Source organism: Chenopodium album, chromosome 12 (assembly GCF_948465745.1).
Source record: "Chenopodium album chromosome 12, dcCheAlbu1.1, whole genome shotgun sequence".
Taxonomy (NCBI): domain Eukaryota; kingdom Viridiplantae; phylum Streptophyta; class Magnoliopsida; order Caryophyllales; family Amaranthaceae; genus Chenopodium; species Chenopodium album.
The window spans coordinates 32,619,032-32,625,542 of NC_137845.1; positions in this window are offsets into that span (position 1 = coordinate 32,619,032).

Consider the following 6,511-nt stretch of genomic DNA (forward strand, 5'->3'; position numbering starts at 1 on the left):
CGTGATTTCAAGTACAAATTCCCTTTAAACCTGCATAAAAGGCGTGATCAAGCAATAACAATAAAAATATATCAAGCAACATAAGAATAAACAATATAATAAATAATAATCATGATAACCAAAACGATGATAATAGCATGATAAGGCATAATAAAACTTGATAATAATAGCAAGATCCTAGGCATGATACTAACAAGATTAATAACCACTCCTAGCATGTCACTAAGCAATAAAGATCGAAGCTTTAAACCTAACATGGTACTAACATGATATTAGAAAGAGTAAAGCAATAAAAGGCACCCTAAACATGATTCTAGAAAGCATAAAATAACATCCTAACATGATACTAGAAATTAATCAATAATAAACATGCTTTCTACATTGAAAGAGAGTAATAAGATTACATACTTTGAAGCCTCGTACCTCTTTCTAATAACAAAATACACAAGTTAGTAAACTTCAATGAAAATAATAAACAATAATTAAAGAATTAAATTGAAATCAATTCAAATAAAGTTTTGACTAGATTTGGACCAAACCCTCAGAAATTATCAACCTTGCACGTCTAGGGCGAAGGCAACTTCGAACTTGGCTAAATGACTCTAAGTCTTGTGTATGCGGAATATTGTATGTAAAAAAGGTAGTTTAGAAAGAGAGGGAAAGAAAGCATATATTGCTCAAGTGAGAAAATAGAGAATTAAGGAAGAATTGAATGAGAATTGATAGTTGATGATTGATTGTTGATTGATGAAAGTTGATGAATAAAAACAGAGGTTCGGACCCTATTTATAAGAAAACAGTCCGGAAAATCATAGAATTTGATAAGGAATAAAACTCCACGCTGTCGCTAAACAAACCAACCTTGTCGCCAAGAATTTATCTTGTCGCCAGGCGACAGAGTCTGTCGCGAGGCGACAAGCCTGTCGTTTGGCGACAGAAACAGTTTTTGCGGATTTTGTTTTTATCATGTCTTTTGATCTAGAAGTCCAAATAAGTCATATAATATGTTGTTGGAAAGCTCTTGAAGTCTACTTTCTAATGCAATTGGAATCAGATTAAAATCTTTTGTAGATAAAATGATATGGACGAAATAGTGAGACGGTGTCAGTTTTGGATAGAGTTTCGTATATCTTTAATATCTTTGTCGTTATAGCTCGGATTTATTATTATAATATATCATTGGAAAGATAATTTCAAGATCTATCCAACCATATAAAATTTGGATAAAAAATATGAGGCACGAAAATAATATCTGACTATCTTTGAACAAGTTTAAATTCGAATAGAATTAGGAAAGTTTTAAAAAAGGAAAGTTTATATTTAAATCAAATTCCATGATCTTATCTTTTCAAAAAAGGATAATTAAGATATTTTAGAAACTTATAAAAGATTCTAATCAATCCTAATTAGTTTAGGAATAGGATTAAACCTTTGGACCCTCCTCATGATCATTGGGTCGTAGGTAAAATCCGGTTTAGGCCCAGTTTAGTATTTTGGCCATAACTTCCTCATTATTCATCGGAATTGGGCTTATAATATATCGTTGGAAAGGTCTTTTCAAGCCCCATCCAACTACACCATTATTGGACCCTTATCATGGACCAAAATAAACCGAAATGGACGTTTTCAAATAAATAGAGCCATTTTCAAAAACAGAGAGAAAAGAAATTAATTAAAACTAAACCGCGACACTTGACTTTCAACCACTTTCACCTCATTCGATTATGTTTTGACGTGAAAGGTATTCATCACTGGGTTTGGTTTTGGGGAGACACAAATGGGTGTCTACAGAAGCCCCCACTTTGACTGAGTTTGGAGAAACTTAGGTTTCGAAAACAAAAGTCAAAGTATCTATAGGGACGGAGAATGATTCAAAACGTTCTGCGATTCCAAATCATTCTTATAACGCCGATACCTGCAAACTAATCATTAGTTAAAACAGATAAAAGAGTTAAGAAACGCGTATCTTGCACCGTCGAGCACACGTCTCTGAAAGTAACTGTTTTGCTGTTGCATTTGATTTGCTGTTTGTGACAACCTCCACTGTGCCTCGTGAACGCCATTATTGAAAATAACCATATGTCGCCGCCTTCAATATTCTTGGTGACAATCCTCCACAGTATTTCGGGAACATCGTCGAAAATAACTGTATGTCGTCATCTTCTAGGTGTGGCCATACATCGCCACGGCAGTGCATTGCCGCTATACACAATCTCTTCTTTACCTTGAGGGACCGTCGAAGGTGGCCTTGCTTCGCCATCTCCACGATTTGTGACAACTCTCCACATCCTAGGGAACGCTGTCTATCATTGCTGCTACATCTCGAGCTTTTCCTTGAATCATAGTGACAACTTTCACAATCTTAGCGAATGTCGTCGAAGACCACCTCATCACGAACCGCTCTTCTCAAATCTAGGTGACAACCTCCACAATCTTAGAGAATGTTGCCGAAGACCGCCTCATCACGAACCGCTCTTCTCAAATATAGGTGACAACTTCCACAATCTTAGTGAATGTCGTCGTAGATCGCCCATCTCGTGCTATCTTCTCAAATCTTGATGACAACTTCCACAATCTTAGCGAAGGTCGTCGAAGATCGCCCATCTCGTGCTATCTTCTCAAATCTTGGTGACAACTTCCACAATCTTAGAGGGCGTTGTCGAAGATTGCTCATCTCGTGCTATCTTCTCAAATCAAGCGATAACTTCCTCAATCTTAGCGAAAGCTATCAAAGACCGCTTCATCTTGAATCGTTCTTCTCAATAATAACCTCCCCAATCATAGTGAAAGCTATTGAAGGTCGCTTCATCTCAAACCGTCCTTCTTAAATCCAAGTAATAGACTCTTTTCAACCTTAAAGCCCCCCGTTGAAGGCTCCGTCATCTCGAATCTTCAAATCTTCTTCCATCCTAGGAATTGAAATCGTTGTGAACCGTTATTTTGGTGCTTGCGATGAGCCAATACTTAGGCGCTTTAAGTTAAGTGAGACGATCTTTTGTCAGGTCGATCACTTATTGTTGTCGCAATCAAGCTGACTAAATCATGTCAATTTTGCTTAAAGGGGCTAACTAGCGTACCAAGGAACCCAAACTTCTGCACCAGGTCTATATGTCCACATCATGAAGCCACGTAACCTGTCGCCGCACCAGCGCAAGGCAAAAGTGCCTGTCGCCGCGATATCGCTCCGAACTTTCAATTTGGTCGTTTCCTTACAACCAAATCTGCTCAAATCTTTTGCAAATTAAGGCTCTTCACCTATGATTTACTGATCCATATAATTTTTGCTCAAACTCCTCTCATCTTGGAAGAATCATGATCCATATAATTTTCCGTCATTTTTGTAGAGGGTACCGACTTTCTCCCGAAAAAGAAAGACGTGAAAAAGAATCAAAGTGTTAAATGGTGCATGTTGAATGAGCTTAATCAAGTATATGCATTTGATACTATCCCTCCAGGTATAAGGATTAATTCATCCTAAACTATCTTAGTTGACTCAATTATGAAAGCATTTAGGTAACTTAGGCACAGAGGCTAAGCACTTCATACTTTGATACAATGATGATTATGAGTGATGAGTGATGTGTGATTTGACAAACCATGCTTCAGTGTTATGCTAAGACTTCATGACAAAAGGTTCCTAATTGGAAGTCTATTTAGTCATGTATCTGTGATGTGTGTGAAAGTGACACTAAAGTTAAGCTGCAAAGGCTAACGGTGTGGAAAAGTATTATTTAATAAGAGTCAAATAATGATGACTCTTAGGCTAGGTAGGCTAATGATGTAAGGATCAAGCCCCCAAGTCTAGCTCTAAGTAAATAGGGATGAGCATTGGAAATCCCTTGATATGATCATGGTGTGAGTGTGTGAATGTGAAAATGAATGCATTTTTATTATGGCCGCACCTCAATGTGAGGTTGCCTACGTATCCATTAGGAATCAGGCCGAACGTAGCTCTAGCCGAACCTCGCACAAGTGTATGTATACCTCAAAAAGGTCTTTTAAGGGTTGTAACGTGGTTAGGCTAAAGGTTAAAGAAAGAAGGGGATAAAGGCTCAAGACCCTAGATAAGCCCCCAAGGTGTGCAACCTTGCTTTTGAATCTTTGTATTTTTATGCTTGAGGTTTCTCATTTTTGAGCTCCCCTTTTTTTAATTTTTTGCTCTTCTTTTTTATGCTTTTGCATTTTTATTTTATTTTCATAAGTGTGAGCAATCCTGATCATGCGGTCTATCACTCACTTGGCATTCATGTTTCACAGGCACGGTACCGAGCACTCGATAAGAAACGCAATCTGAGACATGTTCTTATCAAAGATATTTTTATATCAAAGACATTGGAACACTTGACCTTTTGTACACTTTTATTCATTTACTTATTTTCATTTTATTCTTTTGAGATCACTCAAGCTTTTCATATTTGTAAATTGCATAAGTTACACACCATCCCATCCCAAGGTTAGGTAAATGTGGGTTGAAAAATGAAAGGTCTATCGTTAGACGAGGCTCAAAGTGGTTTATCAAGAAAAGGATTATATATTTAAAGGGTGAGAGATATGATATGGCTACAAGGGGTGCCTCCCATCATTGATATACCTTGTGCTTAATTCGACCTTGATTTTTTTATTATTTTTTTTTAATTTTTTTTTTTTGAATTATGCAATGCAATGATCATATGCAAGAAATTAAAATGCTCATTATATTAAAGGGGAACAAAATAAAAAACCTATGTAATAAATCTAAGGTAGACAAAGGGTGCCTATGCTAGACTTATGGGGGGAAAGGTTTGAGAAAAGAAGAAGAAGAAAGCATGAAATCTTAGTGAGAAGCTTGCCTTGTATTTTGTCTCATCATTACTTTTTTTTTTTTTCTTGTCAATCACATGACTCAAACTCGATTCAACATGCATAGATGGAGAAAGACCATGGAAGAATGAGGGGAATATTATGTGTGGAGAAAGTATGTGGAGAGTGGGAAGATGATGGAGATGAAGAAATATGGAAGAATTAGGAAAAGAATGGACCCCAACTCAAATGACGGAAAAACGACTCATGCATGAACCTAAGACATGGTCATGGTGACATGTACAAAGTGTGTGCTAAGATTAATGAGTGTAGGTGACATGTTAAGACTTGTGTCATGACCATGTGGCTAGACTATGTGACTAGACTCAAGTAAAGACTAAGTTAAGACTTCACGTATATGCATTAAACTGGACAGGCTGTAGTATTTTAGTCATAACTTTTAACCTGTGACTCTGATTGAGACGAAACCAACGCCAAATTAAAGATAAAACTCGGGGCTACAGATCCATAGGTTGTACGACTCGTGGTTCCTCCTAAAACTCTGGCTATGACCAAAACAAGTTGACGCATGTGCAGTATACGGAAATAAAAATCCGGGTTGACTAAAAGGAATTATGACTCGATTTAAGGCATATTCATTAGTTCAAATTAATTAATTAATTAATTAAACAAAGTCTTTTAGTCATTGGTTAATTTATTAGTCTTTAACACAAGTCAAACAAACGGTTAGCGCACATATAATATATACACGCAAAAAGTACACATAGTTCACATAGTCACAAGATGAGTTTGCAACCTAACCATGGCTCTAGTTCTCTAAAGTTCGAGGATATGGGTTAAGTCAAAAAGTTCCATGGTTAAGAATCCACATGCATTGCACACAAGCCTGCCAAGAGGGTTGGAGCGAATGGACAAGATTCCGCGAGTGCGGTATGAGACCGGACTCGACGCCATGGTTGGATGGATTCACAAAACTTACATGTCCCCAAATCTGAGCTTTGCACAAAATAGTGGAATACTCCATTGGGCAGGCAAAGCAGGAACCCCCAGAGGGTTATATACATATGTAGAACACATATGGGTTTCAGAAAAGTGAGAAAATGACTCAATCAATAAGCAAAATCAAGCCAACAACACTAGAAAAGGTCAAAGCAAGAAGACAGAACCCTGGCTCGGTATTGGAAGAACTTGGCGCCAGACTACAGGGACTGTCGCCGCAAAAAAGTCCCTGTCGCCAGGCGACAGAAACTTTTTACGGGCGACAAGCCCTGTTTTCTAGACGCTAGTTCCTACATGCCTTGGCAAGTTTCTGTGTTCTTCGAATTTTCCAGATTTCGTATTATCTTTTCGATTCTAGTCATGAAAGATATTTCCCAAATTTCCTACGTGTAAAATTCCTATGGATTGACTCATGGGGTGCTCCCATGAGGACCTTTTAATGCATATGACAATAATGTTAATCAAATCACGCACATGAAATACTTAGAATTTTTCGAGTCTCATCCGCTCATTCTAAATAATTGCCAAAATTTAATAAATTTCAGGAATATAAATAGAAATCTTCCCCAGTGGAGTCGCCAAAAACTGTGGGGAATATTTCAAGCATTATGATAACCCCCAAACTTGAACCCCACTGTGATCATACACTAAAGTACGGTGGCGTTCCAAAGGGAAAGACAAAGAGCAAAAAGAGTCGCCAACAAGTTTTAAG